The sequence below is a fragment of the Rhea americana genome, unplaced genomic scaffold, assembly GCF_003343005.1.
Source record: "Rhea americana isolate MKP2758 unplaced genomic scaffold, rheAme1 scaffold_156, whole genome shotgun sequence".
NCBI lineage: Eukaryota > Metazoa > Chordata > Aves > Rheiformes > Rheidae > Rhea > Rhea americana.
In genome coordinates, this window is record NW_028185661.1 from 636290 (window position 1) to 654016 (window position 17727).

Below are 17727 nucleotides of genomic sequence, written 5' to 3' on the forward strand. Positions count from 1 at the left end.
ATAAAGCTCYAAAGTTTTCCCCTTTAGTGTTTCAAGAGCATATGGAAAGTCAGGTGTGTAAACACAACAGAACAACCCTCCCATCCCTTCCTATTATAGAGAAATATTTCATTTTGCCTGGTTGGCAAAATTTCAGTGATATCTAGGTGATCAAAATCAAAAGATATAGATTGAGAGCTATTTTCTTATTAGTCACCACGACATGTTTATCTTTAGGTTTAAAGCTACATAAGCAGAGACTGTTTTGAACTGAGGTGATAATGCCACTGGTGACTGCAATTTTTATGATCATGAGCCCTAGGCACATGATCACGCTGTAGTGCTTGCCAGCATAGAGACACGGAACAGACAGCTGGTCCCTGCAGCTCTTTCAGAGTCGCTACCTTTACAGCCTATTCTTTAAGCTTTAACAAAAAAGAAAGGCCAGTACAAGCAAGAAGTCTGCAGTGTTTAGCTGTGGTGAGGACATAAGGACCAGAAAAAGATCTAAATGGAAAACTGTATGCTGCTTACGGTCTTCAGTATCAGTCTACGTGACAAAATTCTCACTACAGATTAAACAAAGAGGTAAAGTAAGGCTTTTGTAACTATTCCCCCCCTCTCCCAATAGTTCTCATATTATTTTTTGAAATAAAAATGCTGAAGATTTATGCTATTTTCTTCTGACCACATCTGCAAGTTAGCAAGCAAGACACTTCAGTAGATAGTTATGGCTAGGAAGACTTCTCCGAGAGTATAGTTTCACTGCGTGCACAAACTGTCATTAAAGAATGGTAACTCAGATGGCATTGCTGTGAGCAATTAAAAAGAGTTTGGATGAAAATCATGGCTCACTCGCARTTTCATGTGGTAAAATTTGTAATGGTAACAGAATCTCTATCCCACTGCATGTCTGGTGTCACAGCTAAAGGGTTTTATGTTCATAGCCATGAAAAGATGAATGCCTAGGTTAGGCTATGCCAGCTGAGGAGCAAAAAAAACCCCAGGGTATATTAAAAGTATGAGTTATGTCATTTTTTCTATTGTATGTTGAGCTTTGCGTACAAAGGAAGGAATGAGAGTATGAGCATTTCTACTGTTCGTTCTCCTGGGGCTTCAGTGATAAAGCCCTCTTTATTAACAGYGTTCTCTTTGCAAGACATGCCTCAGATGTGCTCCCTGTTGTTGCTACCAGCATCTAGGAATCTCTTCTCACTGGCAGATCCTTCATTCTAGATTTCCRCTCTCTTCAACAGTTGTGTGATATACTCTATTCAAATATCTTACCAAAAACTGTGTAACTATACCATTAAAAGTCAACAAAAGGGCAGGCATTACGCTAAGCTTCTGTTCTACTAATATTTTGCTAGTTTAACTCCCTAGATTGGAAAAAAACAGTCTGTTTGTATTTCTTCTCTTTTCTGCATCAAAAAATAATGGGCTTAATCCTACAAGKTAACAACAACATTACTTCTGTCTGAAGCCTCAACCAGAATAAGTCATAAATGATACAGATTGAAAAGCTTCTGTGAAAGAATGTCTACTGACCCCAGTACAGCCACTAGGGAACTCTGAATGAGCTTTTAAGCAAAGTCAAAGTCTAAATACAAAATTTAGCACTTTGCAATAGCCCAAGAGGACTGTGAATTCTGAAATCAATGTATGGATTACACTGATCTTTAGATGACAGTAATATTGATAACATTCTCCCCATTAAATAAACATTGCAGATTTTTTTCACAAAGTCAGTGACTTCTTTTCTACTACATTTCTTAATTGATAAATCCTCTTTAGCAAAATAAACACTTATCTAAACACTATCAAGAGCTCTTAGGAAGAGAAACCATTAATCTTGATCAAAAAATTGCTAACAGTAATATTTATAAAAGCAATCATGAAACAGAGTAGCTTAATAGCCCTGCAGAAACTTCATCTGCTCATACATCAGTAAGTTATACTATATGCAGTGGTAAAAATARGTGGTTTTTGGTGACTTACCATTCTGACACGCTGTTGAATAAGGAATGATTATGAATAAGGKTCACTTCATTCATATTCCCATTCCTTCAGCCCAGATTCTTGTCTTCAAGAGGTCAAAATGCATCTTTAGTTTGTGTAATCCCAAACTTTTTATATTCTTATGATTAAAAGATGGCTCTCTAACATTGTTTGGCCACTTCATACACGTTATGTGCATGTATAGATTACAAGTGAGGGATAGAATATCGGGATAATCTGTCAGGAACTCCTGGGTGATACAGGCAATGGCAAAGTAGATTCATCTGTCCCAATTCAGGCATTTAAGTGAAACTCTGAACTCTCTCTTGAGTCCATCGACAGAAATAAAGGTATCCAGTGAAAATTCATTTTTTCCTAAGTCTAAAAAAGATCAGATGAATCACTCCGTAGTGGAACTTCTTTGTCTCCATTGACTGTCATGGGAGGCTTGGATGACTGGCCTCCCCTCAAACACTTAACATGAGGTGAGCRAAACTCATACTTTGAGATTTCCCTACTCAAACAAATTATCTTATCAGTGAGGTAATTTCATTTTTGTTCACCAGCTGTGAAACTGGAACCAGCTCTGATCCGTAGACCCATCATTCCTTAAAATCTGTCTCTACCAATCTTGTGAAATTACTCAGTGCTGAATAAGAGAACTGGAATGAGGACTAGGAAGGTAGATAAAAATATAAAGTTAATATCAAGTTAGAAAGAATGGACAACTAGATGAATAAAAAAATTGGTTGGATGATCAGGCTCAGCAGATAGTCATTAATCAGTTGTGCTCTACTTGGGAGCCAGTGACAAGTAGAATATCACAGGGATCTGTTCTGAGACATATCCTGTTTAACATCCTTTTCAATGACCTAGAGAAGGCTGCAGAGTGCATTCTCATCAAGTTGGAGATGCTGTCAAAATTAGGAGGAGTAGCTGACATGCTGGAGGGCAGGGTTGTTATTCAGAGCGTCCTAGACAGGCTAGAGGGATGGGCTGAGAGGAACTTTATGAAGTTCARTAATGGTAAATGCGAAGTCCTGCACCTGGGAAGGAAGAGCCCCTTGCAATGACAAAATCTGGGAACTGATGGCTGGGGAGCGTCTCTGTGGAAAAGGACCCAGGATCCTGGTAGACGTTGACATAAACATAAGCCAGCAGTGTGCTGGTATCAAAGGCAGTCAGCAGCCTCCTGAGCTGTATTAACAGGGTCACAGCCAGTGGACTGAGGGAAAGGATTATCTCCCTTTATTCAGCACTCATCAGACTGAATSTAGACTACGCTGCCCAGTTTGGGCCCCCCTAGCAGCAGAAAGACAATTAATAAACTGGAGCAGCTTCAGCATCGGGCAACAGTGATGACTGGGGGCTGGAACACTTGCCCTGCGAGGAGAGGCTGAGGCAGCTGGGCTTGTTCAGCCGGGAGCAGAAATGGCTTTGGGTGTACAAAAATGCGCCCTTCAGTGACTACAGAGAGCCCATCAAGAATACAGAGAGCAGCACAAGTCAGTAAAATGAGACGACGAGTATAAATTGAAACAAAACAGGTCCAACAAGATATATGGAGAAGCATTTTCCTCATGACAACAGCCGAGCTTTGGAACAGGTTGCCCAAGAAGGTTGGCTCTCTCACCACCCTTGAGGGTCTTCAAGATCTGACTGTGGATTTCACTACAGAATTCCTGAGGTGTCTTTTAACCTGAATAAATCTGTGAGAAATATCTCTTTTTTCAATATATATCGACAGAAAAAAAGCTATAACAAGAAAGGTTGCATTTTCTGGTTACGTAATCCAAACTCAGGTGCAAGAACCGAGGTGAAGCATAACGCAGGCTTTAGGGTACCAAAGAGCTTTGCAGTGAGGGGCTGTTAAGCAGTGAAATGTTCAAATGTTTGATCAAGTTATTACAGCTCCCTGAATTACTAAAAATCCACTATGTAGTGGCCACAGATGGCACATATGTTCTTAGCCCATTGTAAATGCAAAGATAAAATCTGAAATGAGCCTCAGGGAGAGGAGGAGAAAAGGTGACAGACACAAATGGCACATGCAGGGCAGCTCAAACTGAACTAGTTTAGGTTCTGACAATCTTTTTCAGCAGTTAAATCAATTCTGTAAGTCATAGGTGATAGAATGTTTTTAAAATATAACCAAATGTATTTCCTCTCTGCTCATTCATGGGCCAAGGGTGTAGAGGTTTTTATTTGTCTTATTTTTTCCTCTCCAGGAGCCTATTTTAGCTTCCTTTATATTTCCTAAATGACAAGAAGGGACTTCAATGCAATATTGGGTCAGTTCTATCCCCAGATACAGGACATGATGTGCAATGCAAATGGGTGCAATTATGATCTCTTTCTGCAATAGACTTTTAGTCAGGAACTCTCTGTCCTCAAGGATTTATGTGAAGAGTTTAAAATGCTTAGGTTATAACAGAAGAAATGAAAATAATTTTATAATAACAAGAAAGTCTTGAAATGAATCCTAACCTACTTAGCAAAGAATAGAAGATGGGGAAAAAAGTCTTGGATCAAGTCCAATCATCTGCAGTTTCAGGCACCAAATCGTAAACTGATCAAGCTACATAAACATAATAAGCTCTACCTGAAAAGTTGATAATGCTCCTATTGGAAGGCTGTTCCAGAACATCCCTGCTTTAATGGTTAGAAATCTCTTTCTAATGTATAGCCTAAATTTATTCATAGCCAGTTTCTATGCATCTGTTCTTGGGCCAACATAGTGTTTTAACTTAAATGACTCTTATTCTTCCCTGTTGTTTGCCTCTGTGGTATATTTATGGACAGCAATCATATCCCTTTCAGCTTTCATTTTGCTATGCTAGAGAAACTGTGCTATTATATGGTCCTCTCAAAACAAATGTTATTAATTCCCTTCCTCATGCAAGCAGCTTGTTTCAGTACCTGCCCCGTTCATTCTTCTTGAACAAGTGGGCTGTGGCTGGCTGGCATATCCCAGGGAAGCTTTCACCAGCTGGGTACAAAAAGCCTAATAGTTCTATATCCTTGGATTCGCAACCAGGAATGAACTGGATCAGACATACTGACTTCTCAGACAGTCAATCACTTCCTACTTAAACAGTAGGTGACAGTTTAATACAGACATTTCATAATACTAGGTGAATGTAATCAGACCTTGGCTCTGCAGCTTCGCCTCACTGCTTAGCCCTGTGCGTTGCGTTAACAAGGAGTGCTTGAGAAGATACGGAGCCTTAGGGCCTGCCTCATGTCGTGAGTTAGGGCATGTCAATATTTACACGTTCAGCCTATGAGCTCACAAAAGAAATAAACGACATTCTAAATGTGCCATCCCCAAACAAGGGAGCAGTTAGTATTTGCAACRCTTTCATCTGTATTGAAAATGTCAGATTTTACTCCAAAGCCAACAGCAGCTGGCAGAGGAAATTACTGACGGCACTCACAAATCAGCAGGCATCCAGATCCTCCTCAGTAAGTTTTGACAATCTGGTGTACCTCCGAATAATGAAACACCTTTTATGCGAGCACGACAAGCCCAGTGACCAAAACACTTATGACACCAGTCCCAGTTAGCAGCAYTTTTTTTATTACATTGACAAAATACTAACCTATAAAAGTCCCTTCTCCTCTTAAAAATGTGTAAGAATAAGATAAATTATTCATGTAGGACTTAGCTGAATTGCTTTTGATTCAGTACTTTAAAGTCTGAAAAGCACATCTGGACATGCATCAGTAAATAAACAGGCTAGGCTTCCCTTGAAACAGCTTGTACTTTGGAAATAACCGCATAATTTGAGAGCAGGATGACCCTGGTATTTAGCTGAAGAGCGTTAAAGCATCCCATCAATGGGAAATAAAAGATCTAAGCTGAGATCAAATTGCTGACCTGCAGAAAACTGGGATTTGCAATGATGATTTGGAATAGTGGCAAYTGCCTTATCCAGTTAATTGCAAAAAGGAATTTATTGATTATCTCTTTTAGTATTTCTGTTGTCCTTAAAAAATTCTCAAAATTGTAGCATTTGAAAGCCACTCTGGGAAAACTAATTACCTACAGTATTCAAGCATGTCTGCACACTTAGGTGCGTATCTAGCAACCTAGAATACAAATGGAAACTGTAATTGCTATAATCCTGTATCAGTCAGATACCTTTCATGTACTTAAAGTCTGGATTATTTGCAGGATTCTATATTCTATTAATATAAAACAAAATGCATGGTTGTAGATGGCAAAAGAAGAAACTGAGGAGACATTAAAAATAGCAAGAGCTTGTATCTTGGGCACATAATTTGAAAATTTCAGCATTAGTTTACTTATGTCCTTTAAACATAGAAGGGGGAACTTAGGAAGTKCTTTTACCTTTTTTCAGGAAGAGGTATTAATATGTCTTTCTAGTAATAAGGTGATTTTTTTCTACATGCATTGCTTTTTCCCAAAATTCTGTGGGATACACAATACTGAGAATATTTTGATTCGAAATAGAAATAAATACAAAATGCTTAAACAAAATTCAATGAGGACTGATAGTTACAYGCATTAAAGGCCAGTACAGATCTACAGTGATGTAGAGACTGTATATGAGTTCCTAAAATCAAAATTATGATTTTAAAACCTCTTGCTCAGTTGACCTCTTGCTGTAAGGGGCCCTTCTTTTTAATTCCCTCAGCACATAAAATTGCATCTTCATGCAGGCACAGAATAGGCTTGGTCTTGAAATGCTATTGCATACACGCCTCCTACCTGAGCCTTGGTGGAAAGGATAGACTGAATTTATCCTCCCATAACTCTATAGGCATGATTAGCTGCTCATACRTCAGTGTCTGTGTCATTTGAGACATCCTGAGGTATCCAAGGCATTCATACAGTACTAGCAGGAAATTTGTGCCTTTCTGAAACAGCGTAGGTAAGCCAGGACGTATACTCTAGGACATATCAGATGACATTAGCCACTTTTGTGTAAAATAATGAGTAGACACTGAGTCTTAATCAGGTATTACAAGTGATTTGCACTTTCTGAGGCAGAAAATATCTATGTGATTCTAAGCTCTCTGCATGGTCAATGGGGCGAATCTGAGACTTATGGGGCATAAACTGACTGATTTTAGATATCTTCTTAAAGTTGAGATGAATTGCATCCTAAAAGTGACCACTGATATGAAAAGATCTTAGTAACATACTTGTAGGTACTTACTTATAGATAGCTACATTATAGGCACATACAGACCAGCTGAATCCCATAGATGTCTGAAAAGATCCACCTGATGATAGTTCCCAGGATCTCCTACTAGCTTGTAAGATGGTGGTGGCTGTGCCTTTCTCCAGTATCACTTCAGTCTATCAGCTATAGTGAAGTTCTCAGACAAGCTCAGCCTGAGACAGTTTGAGTCTGTAGCTCCTGTAGCCTGGGTAGATGCCTGTATCATCTGTTGAGACATAGGCAGCATAGGCTACAATGCAGGAGTACCTAGGCCAAGCAGGAAAAAAGATCAGGATCACAGACCCATAATTAGGGAAATCACCTATATTTCCAATAGCTTCAGCCTGCTTTGTTCATATTTTTTTTTCCAGGTGTTCATTGCATAAAAACAGATACAGTATTCAATAAAATGAGGTTATTTTTGTTTTGTTAGAGTGAACAGATGTATTCATAATACTGTTTTAATGCATTCTCTTTCAAACCAGTAAGACTAAAAGACATTCTCAGAACATATACATAGTGAGCAAGGCAGATTATTTAAATGCTGATTTAGAATCATTGAGTTATGTTTGTGCAAACTAAAGTGCAATTTGTTTTCTTTTCTCGATCAGCAGTTTATGAAGCTGCTTTGAGACACTGATCAAAAGTAGGACAGGCACTTTTCTAGCAATTTAGGTTAGCTTACTGCACTATAGTCCAGCATGTTATTTACATACATAAATAAATATCTTTTGTTTAAAAATAAAAGGAAAGGAATCTCAAGTGGATTGTAAAATATATCATACCTGCGTATAGTCAACTGATAGACGAATCAATGTTTGCAGATTGTTTACCTTTATTAAGTACATTTATATCAAATTTTGCATTCTCTGAATAATCTCCAAGGCTCAACTAAGGTCGAAGCAAGCTTTCTCTCCTCCTATAAGAGTTCTAATGCAGATTTTTATGGTTTTGTGCTATCATTTTGTGAATACACTACTCACACTGTCCTTAAATATTGTAGATATGTGCTTTCAGAAGACAAGTAATAAACTTCTCTGTTGCAAAGTGGCATTTTTTATAACTACTCATGTAGTTTCCTTTAGCTGCTGTTAGACATAAATATGAACCACAGTGTTTAAATCTGCATTTTTAAAATGCTGAGGGTGTATGAGCATTCATAACCACCTGTAATGAAATGAGGGAGACACCAGTCAGTAGGGTAGGGATACATATTTTTGAAATATGACATTAGTAGTCTCTTAGGATAGTTAAAGCCCTATTTTCCTTTTAAATATAGTTGCATTTCTTCTCCTTTCTTGAAAAGAAAGTCAGTCTTGTCCAGTTCTTCAGAAGAAAAGCTGTAGATATCCAACACTAGAAGATAGTTTTAGCAAGTTTTTCAGAGTAAACAGAGACACTTCCCTCTGAGTTTTTAAAATCTGTCATTGCCTTTTTCATCACCTTATCTGTGAAAATTAGGCTGACATTCAAGGTGCTTACTGATTTTTAGTGTCTGTAGTTATATATTGTCCATAGTCATTTATTGTGGAGTGGAATCCACTCTTAATAATACATCATTATAACTAAACAATGTTTATCTTCTAATTCAGACATTGAAGAGAGCTAGGAATATTAGGAAGACATTTGTAAGATCTAGAACTTTGACTTGAATCCTCATGATTCAATGTACACAGATAGATATTAAGTAGCAAAAACGAAGTAAAAAGGAGCTGAAAGGAATCTACTGATATAGCCCCAGAATAGCTTGCAGCAGCCAAGGTTGATCTGATTTATACCAGTTTAACAATCCTTAAAAGATGGGCAAAACCTGCTTTGCTCCAGAACAGTCTCTTAACTTCATGAAGTTCAACAAAGGGAGGTGCAGAGTCCTGCACCTAGGGAGGAATAACCCAATGCACCAGTACAGGCTGGGGGCTAACCTGCTGGAAAGCATGCTGAAGAGAAGGACATGGGGGGGTTCTGGTGGACGATAAGCTGACCATGAGCCAGCAATGTGCCCTTTGGGCCAGGAAGGCCAATGGCCAATCCTGGGATGCATTAGGCAGAGTGTTGCCAGCAGGTTGAGGAAGATGATCCTCTCCCTCTACTTAGCTCTGGTGAGGCCACATCTGGAGTGCTGTGTCCAGTTCTGGGCTCCCCAGTACAAGAGATACATAGAGTTACTGGAGCCAGTCCAGCAAAGGGCTGCTAAGATGATGAAGGGACTGGAGCATCTCTCATATGAGGAACGGTGGTGAGAGGCCTATTTAGCCTGGGGAAGAGAAAACTGAGCAGGGATCTTATCAATGTCTATAAATACATTAAGAGGGGGTGTAGAGAGGATGAGCCTAAACTCTTAGTGGTGCCAAGCGACAGGACAAGAGGCAATGGGCACAAACTGAAACGCAGGATGTTCCACCTGAATATGAGGAAAAACTTCTTTCCTGTGAAAGTGGCAGAGCTCTGGAACAGGTTACCCGGAGAGGTTACGGAGTCTCCATTCTTGGAGATATTCCAGAATTGTCTGGACACAGTTCTGGGCAATGTGCTTGAGCACTGTCACTCTGCTTGAGCAGAGGAATTGGACTAGATGATCTCCAGAGGTGCCTTCCAACTTCAACCATTCTGTGATTCTGTGTTTTTGAAGGCTATACAAGGCTTTTGAAGCACAGGCACCCACCTCTTGTCTTCTTACCTCTTAGATTTCCAGACTGGACATGTTTTCAGCAAGATTTTTAGAGAAAAAGTATGTTCTCTTTCACTGTTTTAGCTGCTTACACACTTCCAAATAGTAGTATTGAGATTTTGAAACATTTTAGCAAAACACAGCAAGGTGAAGTAGATGATAAACATTTGAATGGCTTCTATTTCCTGCAGAGGAATTCAGGGATGCCATGTTCAACCCACATTTTAAAATATTTGATTAAAAAAAACCCATAATATCAACTCTAAGCATAAGTGAAAATCGATACTTTGATTTGATTCATATATCTTACCCCATTCTCTCTTAAGTTTTGTTTTATTTTAATAGTCAAAGGGTTATAAAACCACTCAGCAGTGCTTGAATAGAAATCAGGACATTAGATATTAGGATATTAGGAGCTTGGATTAGAAATTAAGAATTGGGTAGACAGTAACACCACTGTGAGAAATCTAAATATTTAATCCCTTCAGTTTATAAGGGCCACAGCACAGAACAGTTTATTCAAAATTAATGTATAGTATATATTGTGAAACTCAAATCTGTGAAGCATAAAATAAGAAAGTGTTCAAAAACTAAAAATTGGAACAATATTGCAGGAACATTCATAAAACACTGTAGTAAATCATGTGTCCAGACCCTTGAGAAAATGTTCTAGTGAACTGTCAGATCATAAAAAGCAAGTTTCTGAGATACATGCAATTTCTCATGACTTCAATATATCATCTGGGCACATATTTAGAACAGTAACATCTGTGTTTTAAAATAATTAGATACATATGCCATTTATAATACAGTAATGATTTTTTCATAAGAGCATTTAATTTGATGAGTAAACGCAATGTAGCACAAATGCAAGTTTTAGAGCTGGATCAAGCAGCACGTGTAAACCTTTCCAAGTAGCTGCGGTTTCTTTTAGAGCTTAATGGAACATGAGTCACAGCCTGCCATTTGAGCTTCTTCCATAGCAGAGAAGTGACAAAATAACCTGGCATTAGATTCTGGGGTAAAAGAGAAATAAGGATATAGATATATAGAAAAATTACACATATTAATTAAATTATTATTTTATACTTTGTATACTTGGGCTCAAAAGCCACAGGCAAAATCATCTTATTCTTCAGAACTTTTTTTGAATCCATCATTTTTTCATGAATGTACACATCTACTTAAAAGAAGTTGAGTCCTGATCCAGTGCTCCATAAGGGCACTGGAAGTTCTTATTGACAACGATAAACTCCAACACTAAGATGCACTAGAAGTATTTCTCAGGGTGTCCATAAAATACACCTATTTCCTTAACTCTGGAAGTGTGTATGGGTGTTTGCATGCATTCATGTGTGTGGCTTTTTAGCAGAATTGCTGAAGAGTTTCACAAACTTCTATCAAATGTGGAAGTTTCTTCATCACACATGTTTTTTAACAAACATTGGCCAGGTCTAGCAAGGTGTAGGTAGAGAACCTCATAGCAGTCACACCCTGGGCCAGATCCACTCCTTAATCCCACAAAGGCCTGTAATCCACTAAGTACCAGGTCTGCTTTACTCTAATATTTTCTGACAGTTTTCCCAAATGCCTTAATTTAGGTGCCCACACATGCTCAGAAGCACTCTGTTGTAAGGAGATAGCTTCCTGTTTCACTCATGTTTGCTATGGTATAGTTTGATGCATAGCATTGTTTACATTCTGCTTAATTACTCTGAAAATTTTGCTGTATTGTGGCCCTCCTGCCTGCTTTTTCTAGAATACCCTTAGTTAAAGCACCCACTAAATTTGTAAGAGAATTAGATTATAGAAACCTCATAGTTTCCTCATCCTTAGAATATATTCCAGGTGAAAATAGTCTTCATTTCTTTTAAAGCTTTCTCAATACATACCTTGAAACCATTTAAAAATCACTCTGCATCTTTTAACATAGGTCAGAGAAGTGGAAATGAGAAACCTTTGCCAGAGTGTAGTCAGACTGCTGAGCTGTGGAAACCTGGATAACTTGTAGACCTACAGAACCTGGGAAAAAAGGCAGACTCTTTCCTAGTAGCATTGTATAGTTGAATACATACATATACAAGCCAGTGTATGAGTTGCTATAGCGTCTGGATTCCCATCTTTGTCATCTTGTGGATAAGTGTTTGGCTCCACATTGACCTGTTGTGTCCTGAGCTCTGCATCTCTGGCTGCGGAGAAGCCAGCTTCAGTAGTGGAGATGGAGAATATCTCCTCTCTTGCAACTCCTTACATCTCCTTCACAGGAATACTTAAATTAGACTGCTTAAGCTATTATTCAGGAGGTATATTGCTTCTGTATCTAGTCACTGGGAAGTGATTGGCTATTCCTACATTAGCAAATAGTGAAACTCAGTGTGATCATGCCTGTAGATTGAAAGAGATATTGCTAAGATACTAATATCCATCTCTATGTATTTCAGGATTTCTTCCTTATGATTAACTCTACTCTTGCTTCATGAAGTGAATGCTCATTAGTAGTTGGGTCGCATTGAGTTCACTCTTGGAGTGCATCATTTGGCTTAATTTCATCCACAATCATCTAGTTTCATCCAGTCAGCATACCCCAGGTAGATGGGGATAACCAAGAGAATTTCTTCAAAAGTGCAATCCTGATCTAACTAAAATGCTAGCTAATGTAACATTTTAATCACTCACAGAGGACTAACACAGGTAGCCTGCATTGCCTCTGAAATACTGCAGAATATTGGCCTAACTTGATTCAGTTGCCTCAGGAGAGGCTGCTAATGCTATTTAAATTGCCCTACGATATCCTGTCCTCTAAGTACCTATCCATTAGGGCACAAAACTCCCAAAGGTTCTGTATCATATTTGCCAGCCCCAAGTGGATGTTTCAGATACTACAGGGCATTTCAAAGGGTAGCAGATAGCTGTCTGTGAGCAACTGAATCAAGTCCTTAAACACTTACTTTAAGACGTTTGATTGCTCTTTCCCTCTTGCTTTGCAGACATTAGAAGCACCAAAGTCCTGGGCACAACTGTAGATGTTAGTCATGCTGCACTTCAGCCCTTAGTCATGAAGATACTAACCTTGAGTACTGGAGGCTAAGTTCAACAACCTCCTCCAATTGATTTAGACTACAGACAGGGATCTGGAATTCATTGTCTCCTTAAAGAGTTCCCTAATAAACAGGTAACAGAGTCTGCTGTGCTGTACTCATCTTAAAAACATTTACATAGGATCAAAAATCTCGTAGTAGTGACTGAAACATTTCCCATCAGCATACAGAAGACCAAGTATTTTAATCTGGAGCAACAATTGCCTATTCCAAATCTTAGGAATTCTAATTACTGAGATTTTTATTGTCTGGAAATAAGGACTATATATTTTTAAACTTTTTTTCTACCTGGTATAAGATAAAGAAAAAAATCTTCATAATTTTTAATGATGCTCTTGTCAGCCCTCCTCACAGAAAGGAAAGGTTCACGCAGCCAAAGTAACGCAGCCAATTGCTCTTATAAAGCAAAAAAAAAAAAAAAAAAAAAAAAAAAAAAAAAAAAAAAAAAAAAAAGAAGAAAGAAGTGTCAATGTCAGTGCCTGCATTTAAAAGAAAGGCATGTAACTTCGATCTTTTCTTTCCCCTCAAATCCCCATATCATGCAGATTAGCAATGATAGACAATCATTTGTATCAGGCCACAAAAATGAAAGGTAAGAACTACTTATGCAGAAATTAGAGCCATAAAATTTGAACATTTGTCATTTTGTCTGACAGTAGTCATGTGCCTTTGTGCTTGCAGCTGTGGTTATGGAATTTACATTCTTTTCATAGATAACTCTGCTGGTGCAAGACTACAACTACTGAAGGACAGATGGATTAGCAGAGTATATGCATAAAATATAAAAGCAGCGTGGGAGCCCACCATGCATTACAAAATCATAAATGTATGAGTTTTCCTTTTTTATTGGATTAGAACAAAGGTTTGAACACTTGGTCATATTGTTTCTGACCACTTAGAGCTAGCAATATATTTCTTTCGAATTATTTGGAAAGCACTATTATTCCTATGTATTAGAGCAGAAGGATTTTGTTTTGCTTTGTTTTATTTAATAGAATTTGTAATATTCATTATCAACGTATCATGAAATAACTCCTTTAAAAAAAGGATAGATAAAAAACTTATTCAGATTTTTCTTAAGATTTCATTTGTTAGATGATTATTCCTCTTTAGTGGTTGAGCTGGCAAAATGCAGAACCTGCATACTTGCAACATGAGCTATGATCAGTGGAGTCTGTGCATAAAGTGCAAACTTCGTTTGTATCTTATGAGCTTTTCTTTAAGTTGAATAGTTACGTTTGCTTTGCCATAGCAAGCATAAATGGTTGCATTTCACAATTTTGAATGGTGGTGGTCACAAGACATATAATTGTAAAATGTTGTAGAACACAGTTACAGTTGGGATGGGCAAAGCTGTGCAGAATCATACCCTTTATGTAGATATACTGAAAAGTTGTTTTTTATGAATTAATTCAATGAGGATTAAACCAGGATAACAAAATTGCTGAGAGATCTGTAGTCATCTCCCAAAAGTCTTGCTGTTGGTCTTTTCTTTTTAGAATGGTGATTCTGTCTGTAATAGGGTATAAATACCAATTTTTAATTAAAATATTTTTTTCAAATATGTTTCAGAGGTTATAAAACATTTTTTTCTAGGGTTAAATTTCAAATATGAAACTTCTTTGATCCCTAAGAAAGTAAGTACAAATATTTATTGTATAAATTTTCCTCTTCTATGTATAACATCAATTAAAATATGATAAAAGAGCAAAGAGAGGAAACCTCAGTTCTCTTCATTTTTTTCTTACATTGCCAGCAGGAATAAGTGCAGAGTTTACAGCTTAGAAATTACAGCTCCCCACCCCCACCAAATCCAAACCAACTGACCAATGAAAAAAATCCTGCTTAGTGACACCAAAATATTTAAAAATACATTTGCTGTATTATTTGCAAATTCTTAGCCTGTGTGGCCTAGATTGTTTTGGGAAGTTATGGAACTCAAAGGAATAGGCTAAAAACCTCCTTCATGATCATTCCTTAGCTCCCCATTTTTCAATGTAAGAGCGTTTCGTTAGCTTTCACAAGAATCCATAAATTAATTGTGAACCTAAAATGAACATTTTATTTCTATCTTTATGGTGTCTTTGTTTTTTAATCATTTAATTATGATTTTTTAATTTATATAGGCCATTTTCATCTCCTCAGAGTATAATAAGAACACTAGTTTTCCTTTTAAAGCATGAACAATAAAACTCTTTGTTAAAATAATGTGTTATTTTAAATTTAAAGAGTCCATTGTTTGTGGTTCCTTAGTGCTTATTACTTGTAATGGATGGGTAATTGTTTCCAGTAGCTTGATTTGAGACCAGAGAGCCTTTTCCAGCCTCAGATTTCTCTGGAATCCTCCTAAAAACAATATATTCAAAGTACTAAATTATGTTTACCGGATGCACTGAAAAGATGAACTTTTATTAATGATGCTGTGGAATAAAGCAGTAAAACTTTTTAGCGTGGTTGGTTGGTTTTGGGGTGCTTTTCGTATGTGGTCTGATTATCTGTCCAATTTTCAAGAAATTAATAGATTATGAAAAGAAAGATTTTTTTTTCCATTCTCTGAAAATAGTATGGCTCAGAAACTTTTGTATTAAATAGCTACATGGTCAGCCAAAGAACTGTGGAAATTTTCATTCATATTCATTAGGGTTGCTAGAACTGTGCTGTTAACTGGTCATTAGAATCACCAATATGAAATAATGCAAACAAGAAGAAAATGCTTCTAAGTTAAAAACTTGGGTACTGTTTGCCATACAGTCTTTCTTGAACCCTAAGGTTGATAAGACCTCTATTATTTTTCTTTTGGAGAGTCAAATGATTCTTCTTAACATCAGTGGTCCGTGAGCACAACACCTCTGTCAAGGGGAAGAATGCAAATAATAGCAATCTGCTTTGTGACCTATAATATAATAAGAGGAAAATGAAGATCTGTATAGGTAACTATGAACAGTTCCTTACTCCTGGAAAATATAGCACAACTTTAAAATCGGGAAAGTGGGAACAGACAAATAAACCAAGGACAAATTAACCCAGAAATACCAAGCCCTAAAATATCATATACGTATAACTTCAAGAGAAGTTCCTCTTTGCTGTCACTCATGTACAAACTCATCAGTCTGCAAGCGATGATCTAAGCATGTCAGTCAACACCAGATAACCATTTTGTCCTTTTTGTGATGAACAGAGAAATCTATATCCAGGAGAAGACAAAATGATTGAGAGTTTCCATCCATATACAAGCTTAAGTGACCTTTCCAAGGTTTCCTTTCTAGTCCAGAATGTCCTGTTTGGCACTCAGTCAGCTACTGGTGAGGTGGACAATGTCATTTTGGATTCTGTGATGCTTTCCCCTCAGTTGCTTTCCTGGGGGTGACAGGGACATACTACCATTTGGAACATGAGGGTAAATGAAAGATCTCCTATGAGACACCTCAATAGCATTATGTAAGAATGTACCATTCTGAATGCTACCGATTTCTAAAACAATGAGGTGAAAGAATAGATCTGGTTTTGTTATTTAAGTTTTCCTAGTTTTGTCCATAGAAAGCATAAACAAATTCTCTGCTGAGATTTGCATAAGGTATAAGGGCAGATATGTTGCACAGATGCCTTAGTGACAGAGATGCCAGAGAACTGTAGTCTCAAAGCTCTTAGAAAGTACTGTTTAAAACAGTAAGTTCTAGGAAGAAGAACCGGCTAGCACTAATATCTTGTTTTATACCATGCATTAAATGTAAGAAGATTCAGCGTTAGCAAAATAGCAAATGTTATGCTATTTACCCTAAATGGATACAGTGAAATAGCAGTTGAGACACGTATTCTCCATGAATCCTATATTGAATGTGCTTGGTTTACAAATGTTTCTTCCCTAATGCTGCCTTCCAGATGATAGGCACTATGCAGGGTAGACGTTTGCATTTCAATAATCCTCAGCTTGTTCTTAAGGAAAAAATCCATTAACCAGCAAGATGTAGCCAGATGTAACTCTCAGACTCTCCTGTATTGGTGAGATTGCAGTGATAGAAAGAGCCTAGACATTCTGTCAGCACCTGTGGTGACTCTATAGGATTTGTAGTTAAGGATGGCTAAAGTATGGTAGAACTGCATTTTAAGAGGTTAGTAAGATTCTATTTCTTCTATGTGTAAAAGATGCTACTGAATAGTAAGGAAGAAGAGCAAATTTCCACATGAATTAGAGAAATGCTCTTTCAGTTATTATAGATTTTAAGACATTGCAAAAAATCAAAGTAGTTGAGGATAAAGAGGTTGTTTTAACGATTTATTCTTAAACCGAAAGTTTTTTTGCCATTGCCTACACCTTATAGTATAGCCGGTTACATAGTAAGTCTAACAGAATTTCCAGTAGCACTCCCCAAAGAATATATTTTTTAGAAATGCCAAAAAATACAATGACGGCACCCAATAATCTCTAAGCAGTCTTTAATATTTTTGTATCATGTAATAGGATCTGGAGATTCAATCTGTAACTTCAGCAGTTGCTTGGAGAAAAAAGTTTCTATAGTACGCTGGATGAGTGATTTATTTTAGTATACTATCTAATCCTTTTCAGTCTCTTTTGCTGTAGGCCCCAGGGAACTTTTATTTCCAGCACTTAGAAACACAAAAGAGATGTGCTTTTAATCAGAAGAAAGAAAGTCCCATATATTTTTTGTTCTTATTTAGATGTTCCTGGAACTCACTAAAGCTGACTAACTTGTTTTTGAGTTGTTTTAACCTCTTGATCTCAATGACGGCTTATGCAGGAGAACTGTATAGACTAATTACACAATATGCAATG

At 37.4% G+C, this 17727-nt stretch overlaps 1 long non-coding RNA gene across 1 annotated transcript in view; it reads left to right on the forward strand.

Annotated features, from left to right (window-relative positions):
* The first annotated feature begins 353 nt into the window (after positions 1–353).
* LOC146598674 (uncharacterized) overlaps positions 354–17727 on the forward strand; it is a 30726-nt gene continuing 13352 nt past the window's right edge. Inside the window, exon 1 of the long non-coding RNA XR_014895225.1 lies at positions 354–567. This is a non-coding gene — a long non-coding RNA (uncharacterized LOC146598674). The remainder of the gene's footprint in view (positions 568–17727) is intronic.